Consider the following 18,435-nt stretch of genomic DNA (forward strand, 5'->3'; position numbering starts at 1 on the left):
GTTCAACGTTTTTGGGGTTGGTTCGCCCAGTTCGTGATCCTCGGGAGCGGTTCAATTTATTTTTAATTACTAATGTAATAATTTAGTTAATTGCTTGCTTTAAAATGCCAAAACCAATCCACTTTAGTGTGTTTAATTAATTATGCATTATGAATGTATGTTTTAATTAAATAGAAAATGTATATGCATAAAGTATGTCATATAGGTTTAAAATCCCAACATAGGCTAAGCATGTTTCATGCATTCCAAGTATGTTATAAGTGTTATAATGTATAGTATACATGTTGAGGGTTCCATGAGTGATAGATATAAATTGTTATATTATTGCATGGAATGGATGATTATATAATTGTTATATAAAGTATGTTAGATGCATGTTATAGGTTATTTTCAACGTCATAAAACGAGATAGACGTTAAAATCTATAATAAAGATAAGTGCATGCTCACTTATAATTAAGAACCAAGCACGATCAATTTTAATAGTTAAAATAGGTCGATGTCTTATAAAATCGCGGTTACAAGAAAGTTCACCTGGCAGATCTTGTCTAAGGCTGGAGGTATTTAAGTTGACGGTTTACGAAACACCTACTACCTAGAGATCGGACCAGTACTTGAGCTTAGTTAGCCCAGTTTTATGAGCATGCTTGAGTGATATAAGTTTTAGAAAAATCACCTAGACTTATATTATATTTAATTAGCCAGAATATACCTAAGTAATGAGTATACCCAATCGTAAAAAATACTTAGTGTGAGGAAAAAGGTATATGAGATACATCGTTTTCCTTTCACGCTCTCAGAAAAATTCACACCGTGAGATTCATGCTCGGCCTCGTGTCGCCCTGGGAGCGTCCTCCATTCGGAAGGTATTTGCATGAGTCAATAACGAGGTGAATAGGGAAAGTATTTATAGTAAGTGGGAGAAGGAAGTATATCAACACGTCCTATGGTCTCCACCACTAGGTTGCACCGTGAGATTCCCATGTTCCGCCTGCATTTTTCCCTAGAGCAACTACCCATTCTGAGAGTCGTAACATGGGAGTTGAAACAACGCAAACTCCAGAAATGGATAGGATTTCTTAGGTCCATTCCCAACTTTGGCTTTTTTATTCGATAGCATTGTTGGGACCGATCTCTGAGGTCTGAAGTGGATGGGTCATATTTACGAAGAATTACTAAGAGTTAGTATATTCTTTACCAAAATAGCGATAACTAAAACACTATAGGAACAAGAGTTATTCTGGGATTAGTGTTTAAGTCAAGAATGTCTTGGTTTAGTGAAGGAGTGATTGACTGCCCCTCGGTAGTAGTTGCTCTAACTCACTAAAGTATCGTTGCAAATTAATAAGTTTTTGGTACATTATTACATTTGCTAAACCTGATTGGATTGAACAGGATTAAATCAAATCACTAATAGAATTTTCTTTATATCACAGCATGACAAACTCAATAGTACAATTACTCGCTTCTGAGAAATTAAACGGCGACAATTACGCAACTTGGAAATCAAACCTAAACACAATACTTGTAATTGATGATTTAAGGTTTGTTTTAACTGAGGAATGTCCTCCAAACCCCAGCTCAAATGCAAACAGAACAGTTCGAGATGCATATGACAAATGGACAAAGGCAAATGACAAAGACCGAGTGTACATTTTAGCCAGCCTATCTGATGTTTTGGCTAAGAAACACGATGTCATCGGTACTGCTAAAGAGATTAGGTAATCTCTGAAATGGATGTTTGGACAACCGTCCTTCTCCCATAGACATGACGCCATAAAATACATTTACAACTGCCGTATGAAAGAAGGGACCTAAGTTAGAGAACATGTCCTTGACATCATGGTCCATTTCAATGTGGCAGAAGAAAATGAAGATGTCATTGATGAGAAGACTCAAGTCAGTTTTATCATGGAGTTTTCGAAGAGCTTCTTCCAGTTCCGCACAAATGTGATGAAGAACAAGATAGAATATAACTTGACTGCTCTTCTCAATGAGCTACAGACTTATCAGTCCCTCTTAACGAACAAGGGACAAAGAGGAGAAGCAAATGTTGCTATCTCTAAGAAATTACTACGAGGATCGTCCTCTAAAAATAAGTCCGGACCTTCAACTTCTAAAAGTGTTTTGATAAAGAAGAAGGGTAAGGGGAAAAATAAGATTCCTACTGACCGCAAACACAAGGATAAAAAAGCAGATAAAGGAAAATGTTTCCATTGCAATGAAAACGGGCACTAGAAGAGAAATTGCCCAAAATACCTTGCGGAGAAAAAAGCCAAAAAGACACAACAAGTTAAATATGATTTACTTGTTGTAGAAATATGTTTAGTAGAGTATGATAACTCAACTTGGATACTAGATTCAGGGGCCACTAATTATATTTGTTCTTTTTTTCCAGGAAACTAGCTCCTAGAGAATGCTTGCGGACGGCGAGATAACACTCAGGGTTGGAACAGGAGAGGTTGTCTCAGCAAGATCAATAGAAAATTTAAAATTGTTTTTTGAAGATAGATTCATTATATTAGATAATGTACTTTTTGTTCCTGGAATGAAAAGAAATCTAATATCTATCTCTTGTTTATTAGAACAATTGTATAAAGTATCTTTTGAAATTAATGAAGTGTTCATTTGCAAAAGAGATATTCATATTTGTTCTGCAAAACTAGAAAACAACTTATATATGTTAAAACCGAGCGAAACATAAGCTATTTTAAATATCGAGATGTTTAAAACAGCTGAAACTCAAAATAAATGACAAAAGATTTCTCCTAATACCTATCTTTGGCACTTAAGACTAGGCCACATTGATCTCAATAGGATTGAGAGATTGGTTAAAAGAGGACTTCTAAATGAGTTAGAAGGCAACTCTTTACCTCCATGCGAGTCTTGTCTTGAGGGTAAAATGACTAAACGATCGTTTTCCAAAAAAGGTTATAGAGCCAAAGAAACCTTAGAAGTCGTGCATACAGATCTCTGTTGTCCAATGAATGTCAAAGCACGAGGAAGGTATGAATATTTCATCAGTTTTATTGATGATTATTCAAGGTATGGCTATCTTTACCTAAAGCATCACAAGTCCGAAGCTCTTGAAAAATTCAAAGAGTATAAGACTGAGGTTGAGAATCTATTAGGTAAAACTATTAAAACACTTCAATCAGATTGAGGTGGAGAGTATATGGACTTAAGATTTCAGGACTATATGATAGAACATGGAATAACGTCTCAACTCTTAGCCCCTGGTATGTCTCAACAGAATGGTGTATCAGAAAGGAGAAATAGAACTCTGTTATACATGGTTCGGTCTATGATGAGTTTCGCTCAATTACCTGATTCGTTTTGGGAATTTGTAGTGGTGACTACTACGTACATTTTGAACATGGTTCCTTCTAAGAGTGTTTCAGAAACACCTTATGAGTTATGGAAAGGGCGTAAAGGTAGTTTACGTCACTTCAGGATTTGGGGATGCCCAGCACATGTGTTGTTGCAAAATCCCAAGAAATTAGAACGTCGTTCAAAATTATGTATATTCGTAGGATACCCTAGAGAGACGAAAGGTGGTTTGTTTTATGATAGTCAAGAAAATAGAGTGTTTGTATAAAAAAACGCTACATTTTTAGAGGAAGAACACGTAAGAAATCATCAACCTCGCAGCAAACTAGTATTAAGTGAGATTTCTAAAGAAGTTACTGATAAAACAACAAGAGTTGTGATCAGGCTGGTTCTTCAACAAGAGTTGTTGATGGAGCTGGCACTTCTAGTCAATCACATCCTTCTCAAGAGTTGAGAATACCTCGACGTAGTGGGAGGGTTATAACTCAACCCGATCGTTACTTGAGTTTGGCAGAAACTCATGTCATCATACCTGATGATGGGGTTGAGGATCCATTGACTTATAAAAGGGCAATGAATAGGTCAATGGATGATGAAGATAGAGATCAGTGGATCAAAGCCATGAATCTTGAAATGGAGTCAATGTACTTCAATTCAGTCTGGGAACTTTTTTGATCAACCAGATGGGGTAAAACCTATTGGTTGCAAATAGATCTACAAGAGGAAACGAGACCAAACCGATAAGGTACAGACCTTTAAAGCTCGACTTGTAGCAAAGGGTTATACCCAAAGAGAGGGGGTGGACTATGAAGAAACCTTCTCTCCTGTTGCTTTGCTTAAATCGATTAGAATACTCTTGTCCATTGCGACATTTTATGATTATGAAATTTGGCAAATGGATGTTAAGATAGTCGTTCTAAACGGTAATCTTGAAGAGAGTATCTATATGGCTCAAACAGAGGGGTTCATTGAATTGGATCACGAGCAAAGGGTTTGCAAGCTTAAAAGATCCATTTATGGGTTGAAGCAAGCATCTCGATCCTGGAATATAAAGTTTGATACTGCGATCATATCTTATGGCTTTAAACATAATGTCACGAGCAAAGGGTTTGTTGGGTTTTATGTCCTAAAACTCACAGTTTGTAAACAAAAACATATTCTATGGGGGCGTCCTATGCAATGAGTATTGCATAAGATCGGACCATGAAGAAAATCACTCTCACTTTATAATGTCGTTTACTGTTGAGACTGATTTTCTTTTCATTCGATGACCTAGGTAACTCGATCTTAATTCTGAGCTAACCATGAACTCCTGTTTATTCGGAATCATCTTTAGATTTGCATGGGTGAGAGTGGCTCAAGTTCGCCGACTCAATAGGCCTCCTATTTCAGGGGTAAGACTGGGTGAATGGCTGGGGACGTGGGGTGCAAGATGGAATTCACTTCTACCCGCTTTTAGGGATAGAAGAGAGGTAGATCCCTTAAGTACTGACTCCAAGTCTTGAACAAGGGCCCCCACCCTCTCATTGGCCTGAGAGAGATTCGGTTTACTGGTTGGACCACAAACAAATTGTTCATTAGAGGATCAGTGGAACATAAGGAACAAGAAGTAACTTCAGGGGTAAAACGATAAATTGACCCAACTCTAGTTACGAACAACCTGTGAAGGATCGACTTACTAATCATGGTTATATCAAATGAACAGAAATATATCTATAGTGGGGGAGTGCAACTACTAGGCCATAGTGAAGTGTCCTAGTAGTTAACGAATGTTGGTTAACAAGATTAATGAGTTTAACCGGTTTTGAACCACCACTAATGTCTTCCCTACTATTCTCCAGCCTTAGAATGGGATTGTGGAATCCGGTGAGTGACTAAACTTGATAGGAATTTAATACATGATCACTCTATTTATAGTCATATTTGCATGTTCATGCAAAATTGAGAGTACACAATTTTGACACTCAAAATTCCACTCAAATTTGTGGGGTTTCTTTGGCAAACATGCAAGTTTGGTCAAACTAAATTTTGACACTCAAAATTCCACTCAAATTTGTGGAATTATGGGCAAAAATGCAAGTTCGTTAAACCATATATTGACACTCAATATTCCACTATCTCAAACATAGATTTTTCCATTAAAGTCAACATTTTGACTCTCTATTTTAATTCAACAATTAATTTCAAATCAAAATAATATTAAAGGATTAATTAAACAATTTAATTAATATTTAACATTAAATGAAATGTCAATCCCAATCAATTCCGGCACATATTGATTATGAATCCCTATTCATAATTAAAATATTTAAATCTTATTTAAATATCTCAAATTCTCTCATTTTGTTTAATTCGTAATTAAATCAAAATGCGGTTAAATATATTGTATATATTTAGCGCATATTCCCTAATTTGAGTTCGAACACTTCAAACTCACTCGCCACACTATTCTAAGGTTTAGTCCGATATGAGCTAGCAAGGGGGCCTAATGGACCTACAGATCATGGGCTCCAACGATCCGAGATTAACTGGCTAAACTCATTAACCTTTTAACCAACATTCATTAACTACAAGGACACTCCACTATAGACTAGTAGTTGTACTCCCCTCACTATAGATATATTTCTGTCCATTTGATATAACCATGATTAGTAAGTCGATTCTTCACAGGTTGTTTGTAACTAGAGCTTGGTCAATTTACCGTTTTTACCCCTAAAGTTACTTCTTGTTCCTTAAGTCCTACTGATCCTCTGATGAACAATTGGTTTGTGGTCCAACCACCAAACCGAATCCCTCTTAGGCCAATGAGAGGGTGGGGCCCCTTGTTCATGTAACGATCCTAAATTTTCACATATCTAGCGTCGCCACTAACGTCTCATGCTCATCTATAATGCGGAAATATAACTCTTACATGAACATCATTTATAATGTAAACTTTGAAAAACGTTTAAAACAACTCCTTCTCTGGAAAACACAGCCATGGTCTTACGTGTTTAAATACAAAATACTAAAATTTAGAGATAATAAAAATAAATACAAAATAATTTAAAACAATGGAATGCAAAACAACCTATTCTAACTTAAAACTAAGAATTTAAATATGAGTTTACCCTATGCACGTGCCACAGTCTCTGCTCGCGATGCCGCCGTCCTCCGTACAAGTGCGCCTTGCCCTTTACATGAAAAATGATGTGGCACACGGCCGGAGTATTTCAAAGAATATTCAGTAAGTGGCCCCACTATAGGGGCCACACAAATGCAAACACATGCAATCATGATTTAGGGACCTATCTCTAATCCTCTTAGGGGTGGCCTCCAGTTAGAGACAAATTGGATGTGTAGTACTTCCCTACACACGACTCACACGTGCGAGTGTGAATCCCCAGGGTGCTCGCACACCCCCTGGACCTTCTGGTCAAGCTAATCTGTATCGACGTTCGGAGGTCAGCGGAACCCCATAGTGTCATGCGCCTCATGAACACCCTCATCTATGTGCGTTCGCACCAGTGCGCATTCGCGCTCATCATACGGTGCGCGTCTGCACTCATCATCTCTAGGGGAAGTAGCCCTATGCTTATGAACATACAATATGCATGAGGTTCCTCTAAATCCATCATAATGTCTCTTCTGACACAACCCTCTAGTCTCATCTCTTTATTACTCTAGGTAACACATACTCGTGAATATTTATATTAATATCATTTTCACGCTCTTAGGGTTGTGTCCTATGTCGATCTAACGACATGATGCAATATGGCACTCATCATCATATAGCATGCTCAATATGGAAAACTTCATCATATTAAGGTAAACGTCACGCAATCATCATACTCATCATCAAGTATCGTAACCCACACATCATCATATCAAGTACGTCATTCATCAAAATATATATATACTGCGCACATCATCAAGTATCGTAACTGTAACGACCCTAAATTTTCTTATACTCAAAGCCGCTACTAACGTCTCATGCTCATCTATAATGCAGAAATAAAACTCTTACATGAACATAATTTATAACGTAAACTTCAAAAACACTTTTAAAACAACTTCTTCTCTGGAAAACACAGTCATGGTTTTACATGTTTAAAATTGAATTACTGAAATTTAGAGAAAACAAAAACAAATACAAAATAATTTAAAACAATGAAATGCAAAACAACCTATTCTTACTTAGTACTAGAAATTTAAATATGAATCTACCCTATGCACGTGCCCCAGTCTCTGCTTGCGATGTCGCCGTCCTCCATACAAGTGCGCCTTACCTTTATCTGAAAAATGATTTGGCACACGGCCTGAGTATTTCAAAAAATACTCAGTAAGTGGCCCCACTATAGGGGCCATGCAAATGCAAACACATGCAATCAAATGATGGGACCTATCTTTCGCTTCGTTTCGTTTCGTTTCATTTCGTTTTCCCTACGGTGTAATCCTAACAGGTAATCGTGGACGTGTACCATATACTCTACACGCAGCCCATACGTGCGAGTATGGGCTCACCAGCTAGTTCGCACACTGCTGGGCCACTGTCCCTAGCCGGTGGGCATGCTCTGGGAGCCCTTATACCGGAACCCGTTAAAACTAGAACCGTCACGACAGTGCTATGCAAAGCATAAAGATCGTTGTCCTGTCATTGGATGTACGCGTCCGTACCCTCGTGATGGGATAGGGGTATGCCCCCAAATGCATGAGCACACAATATGCATGAGGTCCCATTAGTCCTACAGTTATCATTAATGAACATAAACCCTATCACGTTTTCATGCTTACATGTCATTCTCATTCTCATTTCTTTACATATCATACATATTCCTAACGGGATTATGTTTCATGCAATTTACCGTATTTCATGTCATACAATTCATGCAGTTACATTCAAATATTCATTCAAACAAGCCATAATCGTTCAAGGACCACACATCGTTACATGCATTACACATCACATCAGACTAAAAGCATACATTCACGTTCACATAACTACGTACTTAAGCACAATAATCTAGCATACAATGTATCATATCATAAACAAGTCATAACGTATACACTTCATAGTCATATCGTTCTCTAACTTACCATAGCCTTAACGTTCTTATACCTATCACAGACGTATCATTACGTAACGTACCTTAGTCAGATCGTCACTAGAACGTATCCTAACGTTATCGTTCTATCAATCTATCACAAACCTATCCCTTTCTACCCATAACCTAACCGTATTCTTTCATTAATCTCTTCTATCCATAGCACTCTAGTATGTAACCTAACCTTAACGTTTCATGAACATATCTTCCTTCTATCGTTACATTTCGCTTTGTGCATCCTTCTCGTATCCTATCTCAAACATATCCTTGAGTACATCGTACCATAATTATTATCATACAAACCACATATAATAACATAGCATAACATATAGGAAGCATATCGATCCACAAACAATTCACACATATCAACATATATGACATGTGCAGAACCACATGACACGTGTCAACATCAAATATAACCATGCCGATAGTAAGGTCACTTACCTGGTTAGCTTAAGTCATTGTCACGAATATATCCTTAATGAAAGTTCGATTCCGTCCTTTGAAATCCAAGTCAACCTACGTGAGCCCATGACATCAGTTTCAAGTTTGAACTCTATAAAATTATTTCTCTCATTTACATGGTTAAAATTCTGATATTTACTGTTAGACAAAATTTAAGGAGTTCCATGCCCTCTAGTATTTAGTATTTCGTGTTTTATTTTTAAATTGTGTTCAACAAATCTTTCTTCAATCTTCCCTCTTCTTCTGTAATTATTTGTAAGAAGGTATTATTCAATTTTGTTAATCTATTCCTACTCCCAAATCTTCCCTTTTTATTTTTATTATTATTTTTGTTTTCAGTTAACAGTGTTCTGTATTTCTATCTCTATTTCATTTTTTCTTACTTCCTTTGTCTTCCGATTTAGTTATTTAGTTAACAATTATATTCTTAGATTTTAATGTAATCGATTGAGTTATATTCTTTTCCTATAATTCATATAAAATTGCAACCTAAATCATTGCAATAATTCAGTAGATCTAAATCATTGCAACAATTTAGTAGATCTAAAATATAATTGGTTGTGATTTCCTAAACTCATACAGAATACTTTTCATTTAATCTCTAATTAAAAACTAAATAATTGTAACCATATTAATATTATTTAATAAAATAAAAGGAAGATTTAACATACGACTACTGACCTCTTCAAATGACATATCTCCTCGGGCGGAACTAAGTCTGCTTAAACCTTTCCATAGGTTCAGGGCGAGTACATTAGCGGCTTTATTACCGAGTTAAAGAAAGGATCAAGATCAGTTAGTTCCTGAATAAGAAGGAGCAACCAAACTGATAGGTGAAGTAGCTCAGTTCGTAAACTCTCTTTCGTTGAGTCTTGAGTTTCGGCTTTACCTTTGTCTTATGATTTAGAATTGTAAAGGAGCGAAGCAGTGAGACCGAGGGTACGAGGCAAACGAGCTTTGCAATGAAATCGATAGGGGGAGGAGCGAAGCAGAGGGGCAGGCAGGATTTCGGTTTCATCTTGAGTTCAGTCTTAGTTTACTGTCTTTGAATAAATAGGAAAACGAAGAACAGATTCGAGACCAGAAAGGATAGGCGAATTAGAGAATCCTAATATTCAGTCTTTATCTTCCTTACCTGGAATATCATAGGCTTGAAGAGCTTTTCTTCACGACTAGTAAGATCCTTCAAACACGAACAGAGTAAACAAAGACTCAACTCAAGAGTTTACGAGCTGAACTCAATCACTTGTCCCTGATTGAACAAGGTAAATAGGTAGTTCATTCAGTAGCTCTTTTCTTGAACTCGTTTTGTTTTTTCCTGTTTGTTTTTGTAGGAAGGAAGAAATTCTGGGTAAATTTGCCATTGTTTTTACAGAAAAGAAATTCCTGATTTGTTGGCAGATTTATTTTTAAGGAATGAGAGATTGAAGGAAGGAGGAGGGATCCGTTAACAAAGGTTTTTTTTCTTTTAATTTTTTATTTACTATTTTATTATTTTAACTATTTTTTTATAATTATTTTCATCATAACTCATAAGCCGCACGACATAGTTCATACATCATTATAACTCATACAAATTTTAGCCTATCCTATAGTAAGACCACTTTATCCTTAATGAAAGTTTTATTATTCCCTTTTTATCCAAGCCAACCTATAAGAATCCATGACATCAATTTCATGTTCAATTCTCTAACTCTTACAATAGTTCATGTGCTAAACTTCATGCGACCATTAAAGACTTTGCATGGATAAAGTCTTGGAACGTTAAAATATACATCTAAATATATATACATATTATATATATATTCTATTTATATTAAGATTTCATTTTCTATTTTTTTTATTTTGAGTGACTACTCTCCTATCTTGACTCTGTTTTTTTCTCTCAATTTTTGTGCCAGTCGTATTCTTGACCAAGTTTTAATCCATTTTTAACTAATGATGGGTCAATTTTGATGATTCTTACTCCCAACTCTTCCTTTTATTTTTCTCTTTCTCTATATTTTTTCTTTTGATTGTGTATTTTGGCATTCTCTATATTTTCTCCTTAGTTCTTTCCTGTCCTCTTTATTTTTTTCTCTATATTTTCTCCTTAGTTCTTTCCTGTCCTCTTTATTTTTTTCTCTGTATGCCTATGTATTTTCTCTTTTAGTTGTTTCCTACTGCTCTCTTTATTTATTTTTTTTTTCTCTTGTCTCTGCATTTCTACTTTCTTTTCTTTCATCTTGAGTGTTGTCTTTGTATTTTGTGTATTCTAATTAATTATTTTTTCAAATCTTTCCTTTATATCTGTATTTTTTTTTTCTTCTTCAATTTTGTTAACATTTAAAATTCACAATGTCACATCCAAATCTTTCCTTTCTTCTTTCCATTTTTTCTTTCTTATTTACCTGTTAAATTTTTTTTTTCCATTCTTCTCTTTTCCTTTCTGTTCTTCTCTTTTCCTTTCTATTTTGTATTTACTTCCTATCTTCCATTTTTCTATCTGTTCTGTATTTTTTTTATTCGGTTGACAAATATTTGCCTCATTTATTCTAGTTATTTTATACTAACTAACATCATAACCAAAAATCTAAATGACTGGGCAAGGGAACAAGAAATCTAATTCTGAATAATTAGACAAAGGAAAAGGAAATTTGATTCTTACTGATTTCTTACAAGATATATGAAAAGAGATCTGAAATATGACTTACCTTAATAACAAAGCAAGATCTCTCTCTCCAAAAATTAAATCTCCAGCTCTCCTTATAAATCTTGTTGTTGGTATTTTTTTTTTTCTTTTTTTAGTGGTAGGAACCACCTGAATGCATCTTGTATTCTGGATGGATTTTGAGTTGGTTGAGGAGAGATAACATGCATCCTGTATTGTGGATTGAGATTTTGACTCATGAGTTGGGTGAGAAGAGATAGTCTGGGAGAGGAAGAGGGGTTAATGGAGAGTAGTGCAGGGAAAATCATTATTTTAATTATTTAATTATTTACTTATTATTTTATTATTATTTTGGGTCGTTACACATTGATCAGATAAATCTTTTGCCATTTTTTCATTAGAGTGTCCCATTGGCGTCCTCTTTACTTTCTTGTTTTTCCTCTTTCCACAAAAACCCAAATTCTCTCTTCCTCTCTCTTCTTTGTTTTCTATACATGCCATCCCACACCCCTCAAATTATAAGGTAGAGAAAATTACCTTTTTGTCGCATGGATTTTTATCTAAATTTTTCTTAATTTGATAAATATTGAATTTCATTTTTTTTTTTATTCCTTCTGCACTTGAGATTCATCCTCTATGTCAAATAAAATCCAAAATGAATGAAGCATTATGTATCTGTTTAAGGTATTAAATGTATTAAAGGAAGAGTTATGTATCTGTTGCGACTCGGGTGTTACCATTCAAATCCGTCAAGAATGAATGAAGCGTAGGCAAGCATTTCATTTTTTCTAATTTCGTTTCTTTAAATTAAGTTCTAAACTTTTAGTTGGTTCATATTGGGGGAATTTCACCCAAGATTCATACAGGAAGCTAGAGTTCATTACGATCTAAAGGCAGTATTTCATTGAATTTAAAGAAATGGTAAATTTCCTAAGTTTTAAATTGTGGACCCCATTTGCACTTTATTATTTCTTTTTGTGGCTAAAATAAACTTAAGATAAAATACCTATGTGCACCCGTAAGAAGTTACAAAATTTAGAAGAAATTAGATAGGTAATAGAAACCTCATCGTATTTCTAAAATAATGAATGTTGGCAAAAAGGGAGAGGGCACGCGTTAGACAACGTTGGCAGTAGTGAGTCTGAAGCTCAGTAGGACAAGTGGCAAATGCTGACGGAGAGAATTGTTCAACTACTAATTGTGACAAGCATGTAGGTTCACCCGATCCTTGAACCTGGATCCGATCAAAAGCTTGCGTGTGCAACTCGTTAACCTTCGACCCTAACAAAAAAAGCAACCTGACCTCGATCCAATGACTCAATGAGTAACCAAGATCTACAAAAAACCTCCATGTGTGAAATTGCACGTGAAAAGCCTTTCCCGACGTGTGTAAGCGCATGTGAGTCTCATTTTGTTTGTTCGACTTCCGTTTGTCAGTTTTTTGTCTTGACTTCGATATTAACATAATTATGCTTGAATTAGGATCTACGAGAGAAATTTCATATATTCTTGAGCTCCAAACACGTGGAATAGCTGGCTCAAGAAGGTAAACGTCATTCAAGTAAGTAACCACATAGACTTTAGGCAAGTAATACTTGTAGAGATCGCTAGGACATGATAGCATGCAAGCATTCCTCAACTTAGGTGGTAAAAAATACATGTTAACGACCTCAGAAAAGCTTTTTTATTTTTATTTTTTATGAGTGTGTATTGTATGTATGTCTTTTATGTATTATATGCATGATTAAAATACAAATTGAACAATATGGATGAGTATGTTATGCATGATGGAAGAAATTACCAAAATGCCCCTATGATAAAATTTCGTATAAATGTCATTTTCTATACTTTCCATTGCGTAGGAAATTAGAATTGGTAAGAGCGACATGTGCTTCGCAAGCACTAGAGAATCTTGATAAGATTAAGACGTGATAGAGTGTGCAGAATCTTGATAAGGTCCATAGAGTTCAAGTGGACTAAATATGATAAGAATCAAGAATGTGTCTCCTTAGCCACTTAAACATATCAAAGTTGGGTGGAAAACTTTATTATTTTTAATTTCATAATGTTTGGAATTGTCAAATGGTCAAATTGACTTCGTCTTTCGTGGAGATTTAAGGGGATCGGAATTAAATCATGGCCACAAACGTCATTTATGGGGAGTATAAATACCAAGAAATTGTTATGTAAAAATCAAATTCGTGGATGAATGAAATTGAGATCTCAAGTTTAGACTTTTCCTTAGAAATCGAAACATCATATTTGTCATTTCTAAGTTTCAAGCAATTCTTGTGGTAGAATTGCATCCGAGCCATTCAATCAAGCCTTGATTAAGTTTGATTGCGGAGTGACTCGATTTAGAACAAGGCTTCCAAATCTTGCTTCTAGATCTTCGATCGTAAGAGGTCATCTAATTCTTGCCTTATCTCTTGGTTGATTCGAATTTTGTATAAGGAGGTGTTAATTACTTTGATTCAAGTGTTCTTGCTTCAACAAAAGCATGATTCGTTGGATTGAGGATTAGGGTTGCCTTATCAAAATACCGTAGGATAGTGATCGATGATAAAAAATCTAGAGCTGTGTTTACCCAAAGATGTGATTAGAGGCCCCTAATAAAATAGCAGATTTCCACGACTCGAAAGAATGACCAAGGTAACTATCTAGGCTATGAGATGGGTGAATGCTACGCTTTCTTTAGACCCTCCAATCCCTTTCCACTACAATATTAGTACTATTGAGCTAAGCACATGCTAGTTAGGGTAGTTTGAGCTTCTGTTCGGCTGAATGGCCAGTGGTCACTTGAATATGGCCATTATGTTGTTAACCTGTTCCTTAAAAAGGGAGTGTGGGATAACATGAGATATCCTAATTTCTGGCTAATGCAAAAGTATCACATTTCCCAAATATAGGTGACTCTCTGGCCCTGAGGAAGAAACCAACCAACCTCTTTTCCAAGATGTTCATACTAGAAATCACCATATTGTCTTATTAGAATTTTATGAGGACGTGCCTCAACCTAGGTATTCGATCCCTCACTGCATAAGCAAAGCAAGTTTCCATGGTCAAAGAATAGAAAGATGGTACAATTAAGCAAGAAAAGCATCTAGGCCGTTACTTCAACTTCCTTTTACACTTTGGTACAAATACCGTCGAGCCAGGCCTAGGCAGCCTAGGATTGTGTGAACGATAGTTCATTTTGATTATCTTGCATAGCAGATCCGTCAAAAGAGGGGACGTAGGATGATGAGGGTAATCTTAATAGTTGACAAGCATAGGGGATCACTTCCCTAACCTTGGGTGACTAGATTGTCCTGTGGGTAGGGTTCGCCAACGAACCTCCCATGGATGATAAGAGTAGCCTAGCACTTACCATGCTATCCCAATTAAAATCTGGGCATGTATCTTTGGTGCAATGCATATCTTTGTGCATTTCATACATTACATAACCATTTCTTATCATTACATAAGGTGAATGTACTCTATGCTACCATACTTTCATAATATGTCACATTCACAATAGCATAATAAGTAAACATGAAATTACAAAACGTAACATTTGTCATCATAACAACACGTCATAACATAATATGCAAATATAGAAATCACAAGGGACGACACAAGCAAGGGCCACAGGGCATCCGCCACTCGTGCTTCAAACAATTCATCGAACCAAAACAGTAGTGAAGAAACTTACCAAGGTAGCTAAGTTGAAGTCCCTAAATGGTACTTGGAGCTAGTTCAATTTTCCCTTTGAAATCCAAGTAAACCTATGCGAGTTCACGACACTTAATTAGTACAAATCGAGCAAAATGAAATACGGATGGAAATCCAGAATACTGTTAACAAAATAGAAAAGAAAAATACAAGAAAAATACAAAAAGAAAAAGAAAGAAAAAGGAGATATTGTAAAGCCAAAGGGTTAACCGAAAAGAATAGAATAGAATAGAAAAGAAAAGAAAAAAAAAAAAAGAAATACGGTAAGAAAATTTAAGGGAAGATGTGGGAGCAAGAATTGATTAAAAGAAAAAGGGGAAATTTAAAGAATTAAAATAAATAAATGGTGAACATAATTGAAATTAATAAAGAGTGAAGAAGATGAAAAAGAGGAAATTTAATAGAGAAAAAATTAAGGATTTGGTCATAGAGTCTCTAACCCTCCTAGACTCCGCTCATAGAGTCTCTAATGCTCACATGAAGTCTAACACATAGACCATTGTAAAATTTAGAGAATTGAAATTGAAATTGATGTCATGGTTCATATCAGTTGACATGAATATAAAGGACAAAATCGAACTTTCTCAATGATAAATTGGTGACACCAGCCTAAGCTAATCAGGTAAGTGGCCTTACTATCGGCATGGTTATATTTGATGTTGACACGTGCCCTGTGGTTCTGCACGTGTCATATATATTGATATGTGTGAATTGTTTATTGATCGATATGCTTATGATATGGTATTCATATGTTATAATATGTGAATTGTATGTTAATACTTATGGTACGATGTGTTCAATGATATGTTTGAGATAGGATGCGAAAAGGATGCATTGAACGTAATGTAATGATAGGAGTAAGATATGTTGATGAAACGTTAAGGTTAGGTTACGTATAGAAGTGCTGTGGATATGAGAGATTGATAAAAACGATATGGTCACAATCGATAGATAAAAGTATATGGTTAGGTTATGGGTAGAAAGGGATAGGATTATGATAGATCGATAGAACAATAGCGATAGGATACGTTCCTGTAACGATATAACTAAGGTACGTTCATGAAACGATATCACTGTGTTAGGTATAAGAATGTTAAGGCTGTGATAAATTAGGGAAAATATGACCATGAAGTGTTTATGATACGATATGATTATGATACGACACTTAAATTATAGATATATATATATACACACACACACATTGTGACATGATATGAAAATGATATGAAATATGTTATGGTACGAGACAAGTGATAAGTGACACGTTTATGATATGATATATTGTGATGGTATATGTAACGACCCGGGAAAGAAAGAAAAAATATATATATATAAAAATAATAATTATAAATAAACAAAAAAAAAGGAAAACGAGAAAAAAAAAACAAAAACAAAAACTCAGTCGCCGAAAAACCGGCGAGTTTTCCGGCGACCGTCGAGTTTCGCGGAACCCACGCGAAACGACGGTCATAGCACGCCCAGCCCTCAGCCCACGACACCCAGCACCATCAGGATACTTGCAAAGAGAGAAAAGACAGAAATTATGAGAGAGAGAGAGATTTCGGAAAAAAAATCGGCGAGTGTTCAGTTTCTCCGACGAACCCTCAAACCACCCTCAAACCGACACCAAACGACCTGTTACCACCATGAGAAGGGTCCCTAACGAAAGCACGGTAACTCAAGGTGCGTTTTGTGATTCTTCGTAAACGCCGTCGTCGGTAACCGAGGTCAGAAAATTGGATTTTTCCTAATCTTTCATAGATCTGTGGTTTTAGGAACCTTTAGGCCGCAAGACTTCCAGAAAGAAAGAAGGACGACAAATAAAGAGGAAGAGGAAGAGAGAGGACTGAAATCGACAACGGAAACGCCGCAGAAAGGAGAGAGAGAAAGCTCGCCAGAAAATCGGCCGAAGTCGGGTAAGGAAGACGAGACCAACGGATCCGGGTCAACCCGAACCCAGAACCCGAGAGGGTCAGCCCATTCTTTCCTCGGCCTCTACCTTCAGCCCAGCCCAACTACAGCGGCCCAAACCTCAGACCAGCCCAGAAGTTACGGTTCAATTGAACCAACTCGAGACCAGACCCACGGTCCAATCGAGCCGGCCTGCAACCCCAAAAAAAAAACTTTTGGCCCAGCCCAATAAGCCGACGCCCAACTGTAGTCTTGGCCCAGTAGCCTCCGCAGCCCGCGACTCGGACCACGAACCAAACCGGACTGCGACCCGCGCTTCAACCCAACGCTACCGCGTGACGTGGCTCGCTCTGCTGCTGCCACATGTCACATAGCGGCGCAGGCGGTCCCTCGGCTCGGCGCAAATGGCTTGGGCTCCCTCCGGCGACGTTCCGGCAGCTCCTCCGGCGGCTTCCAGCGGCTATTCGGCTCGGTTCACCTATTTTCAGCCCGGTTTCCACTGTTCCGACCCTCTCGGATCTATTTGCAGCCCCGATTAAGGTATCCGATGTCGTTTTAGAGCCGTATTTCACATTTATTAAATTATAGGTAAATGAATTGTGAAATACTAACGGAAAGTGGTGAACGGTGTGATAGGAAACAAACTCCGGCGACGTAGGAAGCAACTCTCACGGAACGAGAGCTTACGTTTAGCTATTTAGGGAGTACTTCGGCCAAGGCCAACCAAGTAAGTGGCCTTACTATAGGATAGGCTAAATAAATTGTATGAGTTATGTTGTTGTGTGGATTATGGTGCTTGATGATATGTGCAGTATATACATATTTTGTTGAATAACGCTTGATATGTTAGACGCACGTTGTGGAATTATGATGACCATGATGATTGCATGATTTTTACCTTAATATGATGATGTTTTCCATATTGAGCATGCTAGATGATGATGAGTGCCATATTGCATCATGTTGTTAGATCGACATAGGACACAACCCTAAAAGCATGAAAATGATATTAATATAAATATCCACGAGTATGCGTTACCTAGAGTAACAAAGAGATGAGACTAGAGGGTTGTGTCAGAAGAGACATTACGATGGATTTAGAGGGACCTTATGCATTGTGTATGTTCATAAGCATAGGGCTACTTCCCCTAGAGATGATTAGTGCGGACGCGCACCTTATGATGAGCGCGAATGCGCACAGGTGCAAAAGCACACAGATGAGGGTGTTCATGAGGCGCATGACACTATGGGGTTCCGCTGACCTCCGGACGTCGCTACAGAT

The sequence above is a fragment of the Cucurbita pepo genome, chromosome 9, assembly GCF_057944985.1.
Source record: "Cucurbita pepo subsp. pepo isolate OVF chromosome 9, ASM5794498v1, whole genome shotgun sequence".
Classification (NCBI taxonomy): Eukaryota; Viridiplantae; Streptophyta; class Magnoliopsida; order Cucurbitales; family Cucurbitaceae; genus Cucurbita; species Cucurbita pepo.